General features: G+C 58.2%; 2 pseudogenes; one reads left to right on the top strand and one right to left on the bottom strand.

Annotated features, from left to right (window-relative positions):
• Positions 1-1,864: 1,864 nt before the first annotated feature.
• Positions 1,865-14,592, top strand: LOC125101547 (WSC domain-containing protein 1-like; annotated as a pseudogene).
• Positions 14,593-15,437: 845 nt separating this feature from the next.
• LOC125101546 (uncharacterized) lies at positions 15,438-17,883 on the bottom strand (annotated as a pseudogene).
• Positions 17,884-19,631: the final 1,748 nt, after the last annotated feature.

Raw genomic sequence — 19,631 nt, 5'->3', positions numbered from 1 at the left:
AAAGGACAGCAAAAAACACATGACATTTATGATCAGAATGTCTGTGTTTGAATATAGCCTTTGCCACTTTTTGGCATTTTTTGGTTCTTGGACAGGTCGTATAGCCTCTTCAGTAACATTGACAAGAATAATAATAAGTACTTTTGGGGATCACTGTAAAAATTATAACGGAGTACAAAACTACATATCAACCTATCTCATGATAGGAAAACATATAGAAAGGTATTAGGACATGACTAATTTGAGAGGAATAAAGAAAGGTGGGCTTGACAGGCGGCTGGAGTGATACCAATGGAGGGTGGGAAGAAGTAGAAAGAAGGTTCTTAGGAAGCAAAGAGGAGAAATAGACATGAAAAGGCAGAAATGCATGGAAGGGATGATGAAGACAAATCACAGACTTTCTACATATTTCTTGGTCGTTCTCACTTTTGACAAAACAAGTTAATAGAGAAAGAGAATCAGTTGTTATGAATAAAGGAATTGAGGGGCACTTGGGTAGCTCAGTCTGATAAGCATCAGACTCTGAATACCTTGTCAAAATAATAAAGTTAACACAACAATTGTGGTAGAGGCATTCAACAAGAAAAGACTAGCACATTTCATATTCAGTGCTGAAACAGCAATGCATTGATCTAGGAGGAATTAAAAAGGGATCCTGCCAGTCTTACACTATTTACAAAAATTAACACCAGTTGAATTAAAACACTGATTGTTTTCTGGCAATAATAAGAAAATCTAGATAGTTCATGTGCAAAGCTAGACACCTAGAGTATCTAGAAACTCAGCATTTATTAAATGAAATTTAAACCATCTGTATAAAAAAAAAAAGATATACTAAGCAAGATAGATGTGATGTATCTGGAAAAAATGAAAATGCAAATAGCAGGCCATGAGTCCATTTCAGTAATACACAAAAAGTTCTTACAAATTGTCAGGAAAAAAGACAAACACAGAGTCTAAAAATGGGCAAAGATGTGAATATACAATGTACCAAGTGCAAATCCAAATGACTAACACCCTTGGGAAAAAGGAAAGTGACTAGTTACTAGGGAAATAGAAATCAATATACTGATTTAACCCGAGAGAAAGTTTAAATGCTCCAGATTTCATGTTGATATGGACATGAGGTGAAAGGGTAGGCTTAGATTGCTGGCTGAAATGTAATGTGAATTAACCGAGTTCAGCCTTCTGTTCTAAAAAGCCTCAGTATTATTAATCTGTAAAATGAGAATATGACAATATCTACTAAGAAAAAAACCTATTCCTTTCCTAGAAAGCTATTGTGTAGAACCAAATATACCAGTTTGTAAGAACTTATAAATAAAGATAACTTTAAAAAAGGATTTTATTTTTATTTATTTATTTGACAGAGAGAGAGAGAGAGAGAGTGCACAAGTATGCAGAGCCACAGGCAGAGGGAGAGGGAGAAGCAGGATCTCTGCTTAGCCGGGAGTCCAATGTGGGGCTTGATCCCAGGGCCCTGGGATCATGACCTGAGCCCAAGGCAGCTGCTTAACCAACTGAGCCAACCAGGTTCCTCTAAAGATAACTTTTACAGAGTTGTTCAAGGTAATGAAAAACAAAAATAAAAACAGGAACAAAGAAACCCAACTCCGTGTGTGTGTGTGTGTATGAGGACGTACATTGGTACATATCTACATAGCTTTATGCAGTACATAAAGGCCGGGAGAGGGTGAGGGGCCGCGCACCTGCTCATGGAGACTGGGGCCCCTAGTGGGAAGGTGGGAGGTGCTTAGCGTGGCCTCCCAGGGTTGCCCTCGGCCCACTGGCACCGGGACTGCAGAGTGCTGGCCCACCTGACAGGCTCCCAGACTCCAGGCCTGGTCCTGCCCTACGGTTGTGCATGGAGACGCCACCTGGGGCACTGGCTGGTGACGGGGTCCCCGTGCTATTGAGGTGGGCAGGCAAAGCGGGCACGACAGCGAGGCTCCCGCCTAAGCAGCCCTGACGACTGTGGCCAGAGTGCAACCTGTCGAGCTGGAACACTCCAGAAGGCCCAGTAGCCAGGACCCCACTCGGGGCTGTACTACTCCACTTGGGCTGGAGGACAGCTTGTGGGCTTGGGGAGCCTTCCTGGGGCTGGTGGGAGTTCGGGTCTGACCCCACAGCACAGTGAGGGGCGGCAGCGGCATTTCACATTTCTGGATCTACTTTTCTCCTCATACCTGCACGGCAGGGACATAAAATTTTCCAGAATATCAGCCGCTTGGGTGGCCTAGTGCAGATCTGTGGAAGGAAGGAGGGATGGGGCGAGGATGAACACCATCCCCCAGGAGCTGGCAGGAGAAGGAAGGAGGGATCAAAGGGTGATAGACACTGTCCCCCAGAGCTGGTAAGAGGAGGAAGGAGGGATGGACACCATCCCCAGGGAGCTGGCAGGAGAAGGAAGGAGGGACGGGGGGTGGTGGGGCAACAGACAGGATCCTGCAGAGCTAGTGAGAGAAGGAAGGATGGATGGGGGTGGGGATGGACACCATCCCCCAGGAGCTGGTGGGAGAAGGAAGGGGGGTGATGGATACCATTCCCAGGGAGCTAGCAGAAGGAAGGAGGAATGGAGGGGGGACAGACACCATTCTGCAGAGCTGGTGGCAGAAGGAAGGAGGAACAGAGGGGGGGCAGAAACCATCCCGCGGAGCTGGTAGGAGAAGTGGCCTGAGGTCAGCATCTGCAGCCACGTGGTCCCTTGTCGGTGACCGTGGTGGAGAGATTCGGGTGCCCAGGGTCTCAGGAGCCTGGCCCACCACACGCTGTCCAGAGCGGTCTGCTGTCTGGCTTGAAACCCCCACTGATCCTATTTGCCACTTTCCAGATCTTGAACCCACCGTTTTCCCCCAACAGGCACCAACAGCCAGGGGCACCGTGTCTCACCAGAGACCCATTCTGTCCCCACAGGGAGGACTGTCACGTACAGTGGATCCTTCCGACTGCCGGAGAATGGCACCCACACCTTCCCAGACTCCCTGGAGCAGGCCAACACGATGGTGGACGTGTGCTCGGGATTTTGTTCTCAGAAGGTAAGGGCACCTGTGATGTGTGCGTGTGTGCCGTGCGCTGCATGGGGCAGGAGCCCAGGCCAGATGCAAGTTTGGGATGGCCATGTGGTCTGTGCTTGCGTGGGCACCCCCGGCTGGCCGGGGTGCTGTCTGCTGGGCCGCGAGGCTGGAAGGATTGTGCCTTCCCCGATGGCAGGTGTCATACTGACTGGGTTTGTTAGTGGGACGTGCTGGCTCAGGCTTGGGGAGAGTGGACGGCTTATCAGTTGTGCCGATGGACAGGGATGGGCACTGAACCTGGCGTCAGGGCCGTGGTCACACGTGTGCCTTTGTCTCAGCCGGGGCTCGGAGATGATTCTGCAGAGGGCGGGCGGGGTGCAGAGGTCTCTGTCCCGGCCTCGTGAGGGAGCTCTAGGTGGGACACGGTGGTCAAGGCCAGGTGGAGCTGGTAAGCAACGGGACCCCCAGAGTGCTGAGGTCTGGGGTGCGGTCCAGTGGCCCACATGTGGGCCCCGGGGCATGGCAGTAGGCGGAGGTCAGGGCTGCTCCCATGTGCTGGGGACTGTGACCGGAGGCCAGGTAAGAGGATGGGTCTAGGACGGGAGCGTCCTGGTGATGGTGGCGCATATGTCCTCGTTCATCCGGTGGCAGCCACACCCCTCGCCACGTAGGAAGTCACTCTGCCCTCCTAATGGCCATGTCTGGCGGGTACTGGGACATGCTGTGATTGTAGCTGAGGAAACGGAGGCGGAGAAGGTCACAAATGCTGTCCAAGGTCACCCATCCCCTACGTGGGGGAGCTGGGATTTGGACCCAGGCAGGCCCCCTGGTTCTGACCCCGCTGGTGGCTCGGAGCTATAGGAAGTGGGCTTCTGGGGATGCCGGGGAGCCTGCCCTACCTGGTGCCTCTTGAGATGCGCCCATTAGGGCCGAGACAGAGACTTTCCTGCACTTTCCAGCCCAGCCTTTGGAGTGGGTCTCTGTGGCTCTAGCATTTCGGGGTATCTGGGGTGTCCTTGGGGGCTCACAGCATCCGGCTGAGGCCCGCGTTCCCATGCTCCGCATGTGGGAGCAGAGCTGTGGGTGGAAGGCTGTGTGCACCTGCTACACGCGGCCCTCCCAGGTCTTCTGCACACCTGCACACCGCAGCCCTGGGAGTGCCCACTGCCATCGCCAGTCCAAGGAGCTCAGCTGCACCAGACCTGGTGGCTCCATCTGCAAACCTGGAGGTGCCCCACGTGCCGGCTGACCCACTTTACCCTCCTGGTGCTCCGAGGGGGACACGCTGCCCCCCACATGCTACCTGAGCCAGAGGGGGTCGTGGCCCTGGAAGCAGGCACCAGTCCTGTCCAGATGGTGCCGCGGTTCCTGCCAAGCGGCATCTGGGGAGGGGACGGGCAGCTCCTGTTCCTCGCCCGGTGGGTCGGGCTCAGGGACCGCTCTGTCCTGGCACTGGCAGCACTTTCCCCAACTTGGGCTCCCTCGCGCAGACATCCTGGTGTTTATGTGACCCCTCCCCCGCTGTGGAGCACCACTGTGGTTTTCAGTGCTCTGCTTTGGTGAGCAAGGCCACAGTGACTTCATGGACCCCCACCGCGGAGCCAAGGCTGGGGTCGGGCTGGGCTTCTTGAGGACTGGTCTGGGTCGCGCGCCATCAGGGGTGTTTGTGGCCCCAGAGGTGACGTCTCCACCATGGTTTGTGGGTTGGTCCCAATGGTTCAGGAACGTCATGATGTGGCCGGACAGAAGGACACACGGGGCACCATCAGTGCCATGACCGTCTGACCACCGGTGCGGGGCTCAGCCGATATCACGTGTGTCCGAGCACAGAGAAGCCATCTGGTCTGATATTCTGCGGCCATAGGGACAGACCTGCCCTGTCTCCATGCCTGGACCTGGGATGGCAGACATGGGACCGGCAAAGGGCTCCAGCACCGTGGGCAGATGGGCTGCCGGCCCCTGACGCTTCCACAGGGATCCTGCGTGCGGCTGGAGGTCCCCTCTCCCTGCACCTGCTCCTGCTCCTGGTCTGTCGGAGGGTAAGAATGAAGGGAGACAAGTGTGAGCTCTTCCTATAGATGACTGATGACTCGGGCGGGTCTTCTCGGGCTTTCCCGTGGTGCTGACCTGGCTCGCTCCCTGCGCCATGGCTGTTCTGCCGGACCCACCTGGGTCCCGGCAGGTACAGGCTGTCCCGGGATGGGGCAGGGGCGCTGCCTCTGCAGCCGGCCAGTGGTGGGGCAGTGAGCGTCTGGGTTTTGTGAATTAACCATCTGGACCTTGGGAGGTTTTTCCCTTTGCTAAAATGTTCGCCGGTCCTGTCTGCTGGTGACGACCTAGCACAGCCTTGGGGTTCTCTCACGATTTTGGCCATAAACCTGTCGACATTACACCGTGTGTGTCTTCAGAGAAAATTTATTGTGTTCTGGGGGTGGATGTCTATAAAGGTAACACATATATATTTTAGAAAATTTGGAAAACGTGAAATTAAATTAGAACTCACCAGTGACGTTACCGCATCAGAGAAAACCACCAATGGCATTTAACATCTTTAGGTCTTTTGTTCGAAGGGTATGTTGCCAGAATTCGAATCTTTAACATTGAATCATTCAGGGCACGTGGGTGGCTCAGCCGGTTGAGCGTCTGACTCTTAGCTCAGCTCAGCTCATGGTCTCAGGGTCGTGAGATTGAGTCCTGCCTCGGGCTCTGTGCTGGGCATGGAGGCTGCTTAAAGAAAAAAAAAAAAAGGAATCTCTCCTTCCGTTTTCCTTTGTTCCACGTGTCCCTTGTGGCATGAGACCCCCCTCCCGCCCACTCTGGGCTCTTTCTTCGTGGTTACAAGCCATGCTGCCATGAACATTCCTGAAGGTCAAGCTTTCAAGGGGCTCATAATGCTCTCCTCACGTCATCACACGTGGAATCACTGGTGTGAGGGACTCGCGTGTCTCCTGCGTCACTCGTGAGACTTCAGGTGTGTTTCCACAAGCGAGTCACGTGGCCTCATTCCAAAGACAGTGGAAGGTGGCTTCAGAGTCTGTGACCTGGGTGCATGTCCCTGTGCAGACACGTCCTTGCCTTGTGGTCCTGGCCATTCTCGTGGCCCTGAACCGTGGCATTCTCACTGATTGTCAACAATACCATTTGAAGCTGTGGGTTTCCATGGCAGAGGGGAGCGTGAGCTGGTCCTGGCTCTGGGGCTGCCTCCTCGACCACACAACTCCTACTTTGCAGCCTGACGGCAGGGGCGTCCTGTCGGCGGAAGACACGAGCTCAGTGATGGGCTCTGCGGACGGGCTGTGGTTGACTGTGATGCCTGCCCTCCACGCCCATCCCAGCAGCCACCACCCCCAGGCACCTTCTTTCCTTCTGGGTGTGCATGTCTAGAGCAGCCTCGGAGTGAAGGGAGGCAGGAGATTGGTGAAGGCAAGCTCCGTGCTGGTTTGCAGATACCACCAAAACCCCCCTATTTTCAAGAGTGTGTCCATGGAGTTGAGTGTGGTCTTGGGCAGAGCCCCGGGCTGCTTCTGCCCCCAATCAGTCTCACGGTTTGAAGTCTTGGGCTTCTCGGCACCTGCCTCCTCGCCTCAGTTTGCCCTCCTGAAGCCCAAAGTTCTCATCTCTGACGTTTTTGTGATTCTCTATAATTCTGGGTACCGACCAAAAGAAAGGCACTCAAGGAGGACAGAGATAGACAGGCCTGCTGGGACGTCCACAACCTGACCTGTGGCCACGACCATGCCTTTGCAGGGGGGTTCCCGGGACGGGAAGGCCCAGCCGCTGCTGCCATGACCCAGCACCAAACTGAATCACTGTGCATGTAGCAGCCACCAGGCCCAGCCTCTGGACGCAGTTCCGGGTGGATACCTGTCCCCCCGCCCTGTCCCCCTATGCCCCTCTGATGGAAATGGTCCCACAGCTGTGTCCCTGTCCTGCCTCCCCTTCTCCAAATGTTGAGAAGACGGTGGGGGTGTGGGGAGCAGGGAATCTGGCAGAGAAAGTTTCATCAATATTTAATTTTTATGGAAATCATGTCCTCGAAATCCCCAAGGGGCTGGAAATTGTCCTGTGTTTTCAGAATCCAGTTCTGTTCTGTTGTAAATAAAACCGCATTACTGTCCGCGCTCCCCCGTGCTCCGCACATGCCCGGAACTTGACGGTTTCATCCACTCGAGGAAGTGGAGGGGCTCGGGTCGCTAATGGGGTGTGACCCCCACCAGGGGTGACCACTGGTAGAGGGACACTTCCTTCTAGGACCCGGTCCTGCCGATGCTCCTGAGGACACAGCAGACAGAGCGAAGACATGTGGGGCAAACGGATGCCCCCTGGTGTGTCTGCACGTGGACCACAGCTGCAGGTTCCTCCACAGGGATCCAGTGTGAGCACACTGATTTCTGAGGGAAGGGAAAGTCCACACCGAGGGATCCTGTTTCCAGGATGTTCTAGGGTAGCTGGACAACCACGGAGTACAAGTCAGAGCCTTGGCTGACTGCAGGAGGAAACGGGACCCAGTGATTCCCACGGGCAGAACCAGAGGTCTCAGCAAAGGGATGGGGTCTTGTGGGGGTGGGAAGGGTGTGGTGGTGTGAACTGGGTTGGCTAGTGAAGGCCTCTCAGGGAAAGGGGCTTGAATAAGTGGGGGAGGTCTGGGGGCAGAACGTTCCAGGCAGAGAGAACAGCAGGTGCAAAGGTCCTGAGCTCTGCGTGTGCCAGTGGTGCATGGCCAAGGACCGTAAGGACCCCAGTGTAGAAGGTCACCACAACTGCCTGAACAAAGTGCCACAGACAGGGGGCTCATACTTCTTGAGGCTCTGGAAACCAGAAGCCCAAGGTGGAGTGTCACTGGGCTGGTTTCTTCTCAGGCCTTGTGGGCTCGCAGATGGGCGTCTTGTGCCTGTGTGTTCATATGGTCGTCTGTGTGTCTGTATCCGAAACTCTTTTTATGACCACACTAATCAGATTGGCTTGCACCCGCCATGGCCCTATTTTAATTGAATTATATCTTTAGAGACCCCGTCTCTGAATATAGCTGCATCCTGAGGTGGTGGTCAGACATGGGCTTGGGACAGAGACTGCGTGGTACAGAGAGACGGCTGGGGCTCCGCCGGTGCTGCTTCATGGCCCGGTCCAGGTCCCAGCCCTACATGCCAAGGCGGGCCCTGCTGCAGTGCCCAAGGGTGCGGCTTGAGGGGGGCTGGGCTGCTGTGGCCATGGGAGGGTCTGACAGGTGCAGTGGGGGTGGGACTTCCGACCTTCCGGGCATGGGGATCTTGGAGAGGAGCCTCCAGGCAGAGCATCAAACCCTCAGGTCCCCCAAGCACGGAGGGTAGGGGGCGCTGGCAGTGGAGTCCTGAGAGATGAGAAGGGGCTCACAGACAGGGAAACTGAGGCTCAGAGGTGTCAGGGTCTGTGTCGGGATCTGACGGGCTACACGCCTGCTGCTTCCTCCCTGGTCCCTACACCCAGGAAGCCCAGACACCCTGAGCTACTGCCTCCCCCATCCTCCATCCTCCGAAAATCCCTGTGTCAAGCCTTGTCCAGAAAAAGCATGGGGACCAGTGCTATGGTCCCAGGGAAGAAGACAAGCTGGTGAGGAGGTCGGAGGGAAGCCAGGTCCCCCCCACTTCCAAGCCAGCAGCCGAAGGACTTGTCTGTTTTATAGAGACTAGCATTCTGGATGGGGCCCCTGGGCTGTTTTAGGGCTTTTACTGCATGGGGGGGGGGGCTCAGTGCTGTAGCAGTGATGGGCATGGGTGGTGGGGGTGCATGGGGGTACGTGATGGAGATACACAGGGGTGCGTGGTGGGGGTGTGCAGGGGTGTGGTGGGGGTGCGCAGGGTTACATGGTGGAGGTGTGCAGGTGCGTGGTGGAGTGCACAGGGGTGCATGGTGGGGGTGCGCAGGGGTACGTGATAGAGACATACAGGGGTGCATGGTGCAGGTACACAGGGGTGCGTGGTGGGGTACGCAGGGGGGTGTGGAGGGGTTGTGCAGTGTCAGAACAGTGCAGGGTCTAGGCTTGTGTCCCCATGTGGCAGCTCAGCTCTCGGACGGGGCCAGGACCCTGGGACCTCTCGGCAGGGGTGCAGCTGCCTATGGGTGTCCAGGAGGAGGAGGGAGGCGGGGAGAGGCTCTGGTGGGGGTGCAGGGCACTGGGGGGCACACGCCTGAGCACAGGAGCACCCCCCCACAAGCTCTGCATCGCCCCCCCACACCATGACTGGGATGGGCCCGGCGACTTTCTGAGTGTGGAGATCCTCACTTTGCCAAGCCACGCTCAAAAACGCTAGTGATTTTTCTTTATTTATTTACGATATTTTTGCTGTGAGGAAAAAATAAAAAGGTCTGTGTGGTGCTATTTCTGGCTCCTGCCTTCCTCCCTGCCACCTCCCCCCCTGCATTTCCATTTGTAAGAGGCAGGGGCAGGCAGGGATGACGGGGCTGGGTACCCAGAGAGCACCCACACGTGCCATGCCCTGCGCTGGGCCTCCCTCATAAGGGACATGTGAAGTGAATTTGATTGCCCGTATTTGGTGGTGAAGGGCACAGAGTGTCGGCACCTTGCCCGAGGTCGCACAGCACCCAGCAGTCTCCTCTGTGGGGGCAGAGGGAGCAGGGAATGAACCCCAAAGAGGCCAGGGAGGCCAGGACCTGGCCTCACCGTGAGGTGCTGCCCTGCCACTAATCCTGGCAGAGCCGGCAGGGACTTCGTGAATGTCCTGGCCTGCACCCTCTCTCCCCCGCAGCTGGGTTGGGCTGGTCTCCTCCCCAGGGAGCCCCAGTGGGAATGCCAGAGGTCCCTTTGGGACTCATGGCTGGTGGGTCCACAACGCAGTATGTGTGCTCACCTGTCCCATCCTGACCCTCGCACACACTGGCTCCTGCAGACGCTCCTGTCCTGGGTGCCTGGTCCTCCCTGCACTCCTGCCGGCCCCCCAATGTTAGCCCTGGGCCTGGCTCACGCTGACTGTGTCAGGTACCCAACCCACTCTGAGCTGCTGGGGGCAAAAGTCCCATCCTGTGCACCGAGCCTCCCCTGGGCTTGCATGGGAAGAATGGCCACCGTCCATGTTGACGGGAGCCAGGAGGCCTGGCCCCGGTGGGCACCCCACATGCTTCTCCCCCCTCGCTCCCCAGCAGAAGTTCCCCCTGGGCATCCTGTGGGGCTGGGAGTGCTATTGTGCTTACCCCATGCCTCAGTTCAGCCTCGGGGATGCTGTGGATAGTGCGCTGTGTGGCCAGGAACCCAAGGCACAGAGGCTGGCCCAGTACTGCGAGGTCTACCAGATGCCCGTGCAGGGTAGAGTTCGGCGGCTGGGGCATGAGGTGTGAGGGGCCTTCCCTGCCATATCTGCCATGTGTGCTCTCCGGGCGTTTGGAGGGACCAGTGCGGCCGCATGCGTCCTGGGGTGGGGAGGGGAGGCCACCACCATCCCTGGAAGCTGGACACGGGGCACACCTGGCCTTTCCCTGAGTCTGGGGACAGAGGTGCTTTGAGGAACAGCAGGAGAGCCACGAGGCGGGGCCCCACCACCCTCCAGCAGAATCTGGAATGTTCTGTGCTGTGTGGGAAGCCAGGGCTCACTGCCCGGGCTGTGGGAGGCCTCGTCATCCCCGGAGCTCTCTCTGGGCACAGGCCTGGGCGGCTACCCCCTCCCCACCAAACCTGCCTCGGTTTCCCCATCGATGAAGCAGGAGACTGGGGGCGGTGGGTCCGGGTGGGGCGGTCGGTGGTCAGCCTCTGGCCTTTCAGACACTCGCTGTACAGACCGGCGGTTCCTGCCCACCAAGGCCAAGGTGTTTGTGGCTCTGTCGAGTTTCCTGGGAGCCAGGAACACGTGGGCACGGCACCTCATTGAGCACGCCACTGGCTTCTACACAGGGAGTTACTACTTCGATGGGACCCTGTACAACAAGGGTGAGTGAGGGCCGCGGGGCCTGGAGTCCCGGGGCCAGCCCCCAGCATTGCAAACACATTCCCAGCCCTGCGGCCAGCCCGGGACTCAGGACATCCATCCTGGCGGCTTGTGCTCCCACACTATGACCACTTTCTGAATTTCCCTTCGTTGGCAGAACCCGCAGTAATTCTGTGAGATGTCACTGGCTCATTTGTCTGATTTTCTGGGAGGCCAGAAGTAGCTCCTCAAAACGCTGTGTTTTTGAAGATGGGTGCAAAACCCTCCGGAGTTGTGTGGCCCCTAGTCTCTCCCTGCAGAAGCGAGAGGCCTCCCTGTGCTGAGTAGGACCGAGAACCCCAGCCAAGCCAGGGGCTGTCGGTCTGCCATCAGGTGTCACCTCCATTGCGTCCAGATTCCTGACCAGACTATGGTTTAGGAAGAGAAGCTCAGGTCCACAGCGTCCTGAGCTTGGCGGGGGGCTCTGGTCTGGTGGGAGAAGCCGAGAAAGCTGGTCGCTCATCTTATGCCCTGAGTGTTACCGGCACCCCTAGGGGGGCGGCCGGATGACCTGTTCTGGGGTCCTGCCTGCTGTGGCCTGGTGCCCGTGGAGTCCTGTGGCACAGGCTGCTGGCTACCTGCTCGTCTAGAGGACCATAGCCATCTTCACAGCTGGTGGTTTTGGTCTGCAAGTGGCCTGGGGGCCCAGTGGCTGGCATGGCCATGTGTGATGGCCCTGGGGGTTCCCCCTGTGAGGCTTATGGGACTGGCGCGGGGTGGCCGCTGGCCTCTGCACCGACCCACCAGTGACATGCATGGGCACCCGGTCTGTCCTGGGCAACTGTGGCCCATGGGACACACAGAGCGGCCGCTGTGGGGACAGCCCACCACACACAGAAGACAATGCAGGTCTTGGGGTGCTGGGGACCCGATCCCGATCCTGATCCCGTGTTTACAGCCCATGGTCTGGCTCCTCTTTCCCTCGTCTCCAGTGCTGGGCAGTAGGAGCCCCGGCAAAGGCTGACGGTTGTTAGGCCTGGGGCAGAGATCTCTTTGAACTGGGTTGGGTTCCAGGAGGCAAACCCGACTCAGAGGAGCCTTGTTTCCCAGCATCAAAGAACCCGGCCCTGCCCGCTGCACCTTTGCATGCCCCCCGCCCCCGCTCACAAAGCAGGTTGTGTTGGGGCTTGTCGCTGTCCCCAAGAGCCCAGAAGACACACATGCTCATTTATGGAGCATGGGTCCCCGGCTGGCGGACCCCGGGTCTGTCGGGATATGGCTAGAGTCTAGGTTCTGGGGCACACCTCCAGGGGTCCTTCTGTGACATCTGGCTGCACCCCCTGATCGGCCCCCTACTCCTATTTCCTGGGAGGCGCTGTGCTCCCTGTGAATGCACGTGGAGCCCCTCCATCCCCAGCATAAAGGCCACCACTGAACGAGCCCACAGCGTCTTGCTGACCCACGTGTGACTCTCTTTACGGGTGGGGAGGGCTGGGACCCTGCCACAGGACCCCGGGGCCCACTGCTGGGCGGGGGCTGGAAGCCTGGCCTCACAGGGACACCTGCACCAGGTGCCCAGAGCCCTGTGCTGCCCTGCAATCCTGGCAGGTGTCCTGCCCACTCTGAACCACGCCTGCGGCCACGACTATCTCACGGGTTGTTGGCGACGCTCGAGGGAAATTGCCTTGCAGACGCCCACACGCACGTGCTTGCAGGGTCCAGACTTGCGGGGTCTCCTGGAGGTACGCTCAGCTCTGCCTGCTGTCACGGCGGGGTCCATCACCATCCTCAGCGGCCCCCCATCTCCCCCGCAGGGTTCAAAGGCGAGAAGGACCACTGAAGCAGCCGGCACACCATCTTCGAGAAGACCCACGAGAGGGGCCACAGGGAGATTGAGATGTTTGACTCGGCCAACCTGCTGATCAGGAACCCATACAGGTCCCTGGTAGCCGAATTCAACCGCAAGTGTACCGGGCACCTGGGCTACATGGCTGACCGAAACTGGAAGAGCAAAGATGGGCAGAAGGGGGGTGGGGAGGCCTGGCAGCTCTTCTCCTGTGCAAAGACACCCGTTCCTGGCCCTGCCCGGGCTCGGCCGCTGCCCCCTTGCAGTGTTGCTGGGACACGGGTCCGGGTGGCGAGTGTTGGGACACTGAGCAGTCAGAGGGCAGCAGTGTGGGGCCGTTGGGCAAGCAGGCCCGTCCCCACAGACCCTGTCCCGGCAGATGCCCCCATCGCCTCCAGCCCACCCTGCCCCTTGCTGGAGTCCCCAGGTGCAGGAGTCTGAGCTCTGGTCCCTCCTTGGCTCCCAGGGGCCTCAGTTTACCCACCCAAGACACCAAGGCAGTCCCTGTCTGAGCGTGGTCGTGAAGACCAGGGAAAGCGAAGGGTCCCCACACCATCCGAGGTGGCAGGATGGTCACAAGCTGTATTTGTTGATATTGACACCGTCCCCAGCAAGACAAAAGCCCCAGCACGTCTATATTTGCCGGGATAAGCTCTCACGGATAGATCCTCCCCAAACATTGCGGGCTGCCCGTCAGCGTCATGGGGTGGACTGGCCACCCCCACGGGACGTGGTGGGCATCAGGCAGGGACATCATTCACTTAGCTTCACAGGAAGACCCTGGCAGGTGCTCAGGACTGCACGCTTTCTCCCGGGGCCCCTGCTTGTCCCTGTCACCCAGGGCAAGGTGAGTGTGGATCAGGGTCACCCCATCTCCCACCTGTGAAGAACACCGCTGTGCCGCGTGGGCCACATGGCTCTCCCTGTCCTGGCGTGGGCCCCGCAGGCAGGGCACTCACTGTCCATGAGAGAGGGAACCAGCTCTCTCCACACATGCCACATCTGTCCTTGTGTGGGGCTGCATGGCCACCGAGGCAGACATGGCCTGGTGACCCAGGCTGGCCCCGAGGTGCTGCTCTTACTGCCCGCGGGTCGTCAGGAGGGCCTGGTCCGAGGGGCCACCTGCCCTGGTCGCCCGCTTCCCCGGCTCCCCGCCCTTAGCACCCAGGAGGCGGGGCCGACCTGTGCAGACGTCTCTCCCCGAAGAGTGGCCAGACTTCGTGTGCATCTACCACATGCTGGACTGGCTGCAGTTTGCAAGCGGCTGCTGGTGGTGCAGTAGGAGGAGCTGCATACGCTGCGGGAGATGGTGGCCTTCCTCAACGTGTCCCTGAGCGAGGAGTCTCTGCTGTGCATGGAGAACAACAAAGAGGGCACCTTCCGACGGTGTGGCCAACACCCGCACTACCCTGAGCCCTTCACCCCTGAGATGAGGGCTCTAATCCATGGCTACATCTGGACGGTGGACAAGGCACTGCACGACCAGGGCGGGGCCGGGCCGCCTGCGCCGCCCGGACACTGCTCCACGGGGCCGGCTGCCGGACCCGCCACAGGAACCCCTCGCTCACAGACCCACTGCATGTGCCACTGCACGCTTGCGGGGACCCGCTCAGACTTGGGGAACCGCTCGGACTTGGCGACGCCGGCCTGGGTGTGTGCACTGGGCTCCTGGTGCAGCTCTCCTGCCTCCCGCTGCAGGCTTGCTGGCCGGGGTCCTTGCCCTCTGGTGTGGGGCTGGGTGGGTGTCAGTGCTGTGGGCAGCGAGTACCGCAGCGTGGACGTGGGCTCACGGAGGCTGCTGGACCCTGTGGCCCTAAACGGCACATCTGACGCCCTGTGAACATCTGTGGTATGGCCACCAGGCTCCCGGGTCCACAGCCCTTCATCTCTCTTCTCCGTAGACCGGAGGGCAGTGCAGAGTGGAGCCTCCCCCAACCCCATGCTGCACACTGACCTCAGGACCTGCCACAGCTCTGTGCACCCCCCACTACCCCATCCAATGTCAGCACTCCGTGGAGGGGCCTCCTGCCTGGCTTTTTCTTCCCATGTCCTAGAGGCTGGGTGTGGGGCAAGGGGGCATGGGGCAGGGAAGGGCTGGCCTCCAGGAGGGAGCTTGGGGTGCACATGGGGAGACCCAGGAGGGATGCGTCTTGGTATCACTTAGACCGGTGGCCCCACCCAATTTGACCATGTCCCCCATCCACACAACTGTCAAGGGAGGGGCCATGGCCAAACCCTCTGAATTCACACACACCCACCCCCCAACACCCACCCCCTGCTGCCGGATCCCTGGGCCTCGTCGCCACACCCTCTGTCTCTGTGGGAGCCTGCTGTCTTTCCCACTATTCACCCCAGAAGAAGGGTCCTCATGAGTGCAGTGGGCTGCTGTGTGCTAGCTGGCCGGTGGCTGGGGGGAGCAGTAGGAAAGCTGCCCACCCCAGCTCACAGCCTCAGGGGGCAGAGGAGTGGTGGTCACAGAGGGGAAGAAACCCAGTAGCAGAGGACTGTGCTTGCTATGCAGGTTCAGGGTCACCATACTGGCTGGTCTGGAGGGATCTGTAGAAATTACCCCAGCAGAGCCAAGGGAAGGACCTTGAGGCAGAGAGAACAGTGTGTGCAAAGTCTCGGGGGCTTGGAGAACAAGGGGATGGGCTGTGGGGCGTGTGTGTCTGATTTTCTGCAGCTGGGGGCAGAGTGGGTGGGTGAGGACAGAGGTGGGGACACAGAGAGGTACCATCCTCAGCCACCTGGTGCTCAGCCTGGAGGGACAGAGCTTCCTTCAGAGGTACCTCGGGTTCAAAATGAGGCCGCACTACCAGGTCTCCAGTGTGTGTGTGGGGGGGGGGGTTGGGCCCCTACCAGGTGGATGATGGTGTGTGGGCCCCTTGACGCTTCTCCAGGCTTGGAGTGATGGCGGCAGGGCCCCTTGACGCTTCTCCAGGCTTGGAGTGATGGCGGCAGGGCCCCTTGGTCTGCCCTCCTGCAGCCTGAGCCAACTGTACCAGGGGAAGAAAACGGGGTGAGAGATTTGGGGAAACCAGCATTGGAACATCCTGACCCTGCACTGCCCCCGGCCCTGGGGAAGCCGAGAGTGACTGTGGTGAGAGCAGATGGGGTGGAGGGCCCGGCAGGCTGCCCTTCCTCGGAGGGAGGCCTCCATACCTGTCCCCGCCAAACCCACCATGGCGCTGAGCCTGTCCTGGGCCGTTCCACAGCTGCTCTCTGCTTAACACTGGCAACGCTTATTGGCACGACCCCGGCTCTGAGATTCAGTCTGGGAAGGCCCCTGACGAAACTGTTTCTCTGGAGTCGTAGGAAGACGTGAGGTCTGCCAGGAGGCCGCAACTGCCATGCACCCAAGGGTCCCAGCACCCCCCGAAGCAAGCCTAGAGTCTCGACGGGATGGAGAGCCAGATGCTGGCTGCCTCCTGAGCCTGGCTCCCAGCTCTGGCCCTCACTCTTCCCGGCATCGCCCCCCCGCGTGTGACTTTGGGGAGAAGACCCAGACGTTGGGGAGGCTGGGAAGGGCAGAGGAATGGCTGGAAGGCCAGGCCCACTGACCCTTGGGCCTCCCACCTTCTTGCCCAACCTGGAATCAGGACAGCATCAGCCAGACCCCCTGGTAGATGGTCCCATTTCCTGCTGCAGGTCCGCAGAGACCTCCCTTCCTTCCCCGGGGGAGAGCCAGCTGCTGTGATGGCCTTGTGGTTTACAGGGCACCTCAGCCAGACCTGCAGATGAGTAGAAAGATGGGTTCAGTGTACACCCAGGTCGCGCTGAGTCAGTCCACATGGTCGGGTGCCCTACAGGGGGCTGGTGCTCCTGGGTGTCTGATGAGCAAGGACATGCAAAGGCCCTGTGGCTGGTTCTTCTTGTGGGAGAGCCTGGAGGCACGGAAAGGGCTCTGGCTGTCCATTTGTGCAAGTGAGGCCTCCTGGAGCTCTCAACTTCTCCATCAAGTGGCTGCTGTTCCCCTAAGCAGCCAGGGCGCAAAAGCCAGTGTGAATCTGGGGGAGAATTGTGACAAAACCCCACTTCTGCAGATTCCAGCTTTAACGGCGAGTCTATGAAATTACACGGAATTTTAAGATCAATGGCTGCACGAAATGCATTTATTTCCTGGGAGTTTCACTAAAATGGCTTTGTATTAAAAGTGCCATTTCAATAAATATGCATGGGGAAATTCACTGATGTGTTTTACCACTTACAGTGAAAACTTCAAAGGTCCTGGAAGAAAAGACATAGGATGCGAGCGTTGCCTACTTGGGAGAGGGGTGGTAAAAACTGTGTGAAACCCTCCTGGGCAGGAGCCGCATGTCCCACGCCCCGTCCAGCCCACCCGTGGGAAGGCATGCTAGTGAGAAGGGCTGTGGGAGCAGGCTTGGTGGGAGGCGGGAGCAGGTGTGAGAGCCTCTTCAGGCTCCGAAGCCCCCCACTCCCCCACAGCTGCCGTTTGATGAGCACCTGCTGTGTGCCCCACAGTGCATCCCAGACATTCACACTGTCCCCCTGAGTCCTCACAGCCACGGCCGGTGCCACGGAGCTCCCACAGCGACAGGGACACCGTGTCTTGGGAAAGTTAAGTGATCTGTCTCAGTGTCACAGAGCAAGTTCATGTGGGCCCCATCACTCCCTCTTTACCTTCGTTTCCCGCCTGTGGTTCCTCTGGGTTTCCAGGAGCTGCTGAGGTGGTGAGGACAGGAGGAAGCCTGGCACAGGGCCAGAGGCCCCCTGCATCAAGTCCCCTTCCTCGCAGTCCCTGGCAAGCCCAGTTGGCTGCCTGCTCTGGACGAGAGGCCTCCAAGCTCCCGTGACATCCCCCTTCCTGGCCCCTTTTCCTGCAGCAGGAAGCAAGGGCACACAGGCGGAGCAGTGAAAATCTGGCCACGCATTCCTGCCAACTTCCTTAGTCCCAGGTAACGCATTTATTTTTATAATGGCAAGTGGTCCCCTTGGCACCGATCAGATCCCACTGCTCCCTTGTTTAAGACACTGGAATCCCTCCCCACGGCCAGCAGAACACAACCCAGATGCCCCACTTGGTGGGGCATTCGAGGCTCTCTAAGGCTCTCTATAATCTGGCCACACAACCTTCCTCTTCATAGCCGCCATCCTCAATCCACTCGGCCATTTGTGCTCCTCCATATTCCTGGGATGCCTCCCCTCCGCCCACCCCCACTGACTAGTAGCCTTTTAACTATCCCTCAAGGCCCAGCTTGGAAGGACCTGCCTCCTCCCTCAGCCTTTCCTGATCCCCTGGGACAGAACAGACCACAGGGAACCCTTGTCCCTGCCTTTGCTGGAATGTGAGCCTCTGCGGGGTTTAATGGGGAGGACACCCATGCCAGCGACAGTGGTGGAGAACTACGGGGCCTTTAACATGGAATTGTACCGCGTTCCTCTGATCAGCCTCAGGAGGCTCCCTGAACAGATGAGCAAAAGGGCTTCTGAGTGATCGGGTGGGGTGACCGGCTGCGATTTGAACCCAGCTCCTGCATGAACGGCTCAGACCCACTGGCTTCAATAGGTGCTTGCGAAATGTTTGTTGAATAACTATTTGAACACATGGATGAGCAAATGAGTCATGAAAGGGGAAATCACACAAATACAGAGTAATTACCTGCTTGTTGACTAACACAAGGATTACCTAGAGCCCATGTGGCAAGACCCGGCATTTCCTGCCACTTGGGAAGACCTTGCTTACAATCATGCACCATCGCACACACTCCCTGGGATACAGACAAGGATGGCCTATCCTTCTGGGTCCAGGCCTGCGACGGTCTCAGAGGGACACAAACTTGGAGGACGACCCAGGCCTATGGGGTGGGAACTCTGGCATCCTCATGGCCCCGCATGGGAGCCTCCAGGAAAAGCAGGTTCAAACATGGCTACTCAGTGTGAGAGAAAGTGCAGGCAGAAAATGTCTGCAGAGCCAAAGAGAGCCAAGGGGGCTGTGGGAAGCAAGAGGACAGATGCCGGGCCACAGCTGCGACTCTGCTTGCTGGAACTGCAGGGGCTTGCAGAGCAGCGGGCACAGCGGAAATGCAGGAGTAGTAACCTGCGTGTCGGTCCCAGAGAAGCCCAGGGCGCTGGCGGGCCTGTGGCAGACACGCTCAGCTCAGGGAGAGGCCACATGCCCATGGGGCGCAGCCAGGAACACACACTGATGGGGCCTGGCTCTCTTGCCTGCCCGCCACTGCCCTGCCTCGCCTGATGCTGCACGGAGCCCCAGCCCTGCAGCATATCCTGACCTCTGTCCCCACTCACTCACCACGGGGGGCTTCTGGAGACATGGGAACACATAGTCATGTGTGCTCACACACACACACTTACATGCACACCCATACAATCACTCATTCACATGCACACTCATGCATACACAATCACACACAACATACACACACGACCACATGTACATAGATGACCCACAGTGCACACTCACACGGAGACATGCGTGCACGTGTACACACGTTCCCCATGCACTAACACACACACGTGTACACGCATGCTCACACTCACACACACATACATATGCTCACACCCACCCACTCATGCACATGCAGACATGTGCTCACACACATGCTCACACGTGTCCACACACTCACATGCACACGCATGGTCACATGCAGATACGTGCTCACACTCATCTGCACACATGTACACACATTCACACACACGTATACACACATTCACATGCAGAAGCGATCACACTCACAGGCAGACACACACGATCACATACGTACACACACGACCCACACGCTCACTTGGAGACACAGGTGCACATGTACACACATGTCCCTTTGCACTAACACACAGACACAAACGCACGGGTATGTGCATGTTCACATTCACATGCTCAAACACACATGATCACAGTAA

Source organism: Lutra lutra, chromosome 6, assembly GCF_902655055.1.
Source record: "Lutra lutra chromosome 6, mLutLut1.2, whole genome shotgun sequence".
Classification (NCBI taxonomy): domain Eukaryota; kingdom Metazoa; phylum Chordata; class Mammalia; order Carnivora; family Mustelidae; genus Lutra; species Lutra lutra.
The sequence above is the reverse complement of the archived record's forward strand: the minus strand, read 5'-3'. Positions and strand labels throughout refer to the sequence as shown.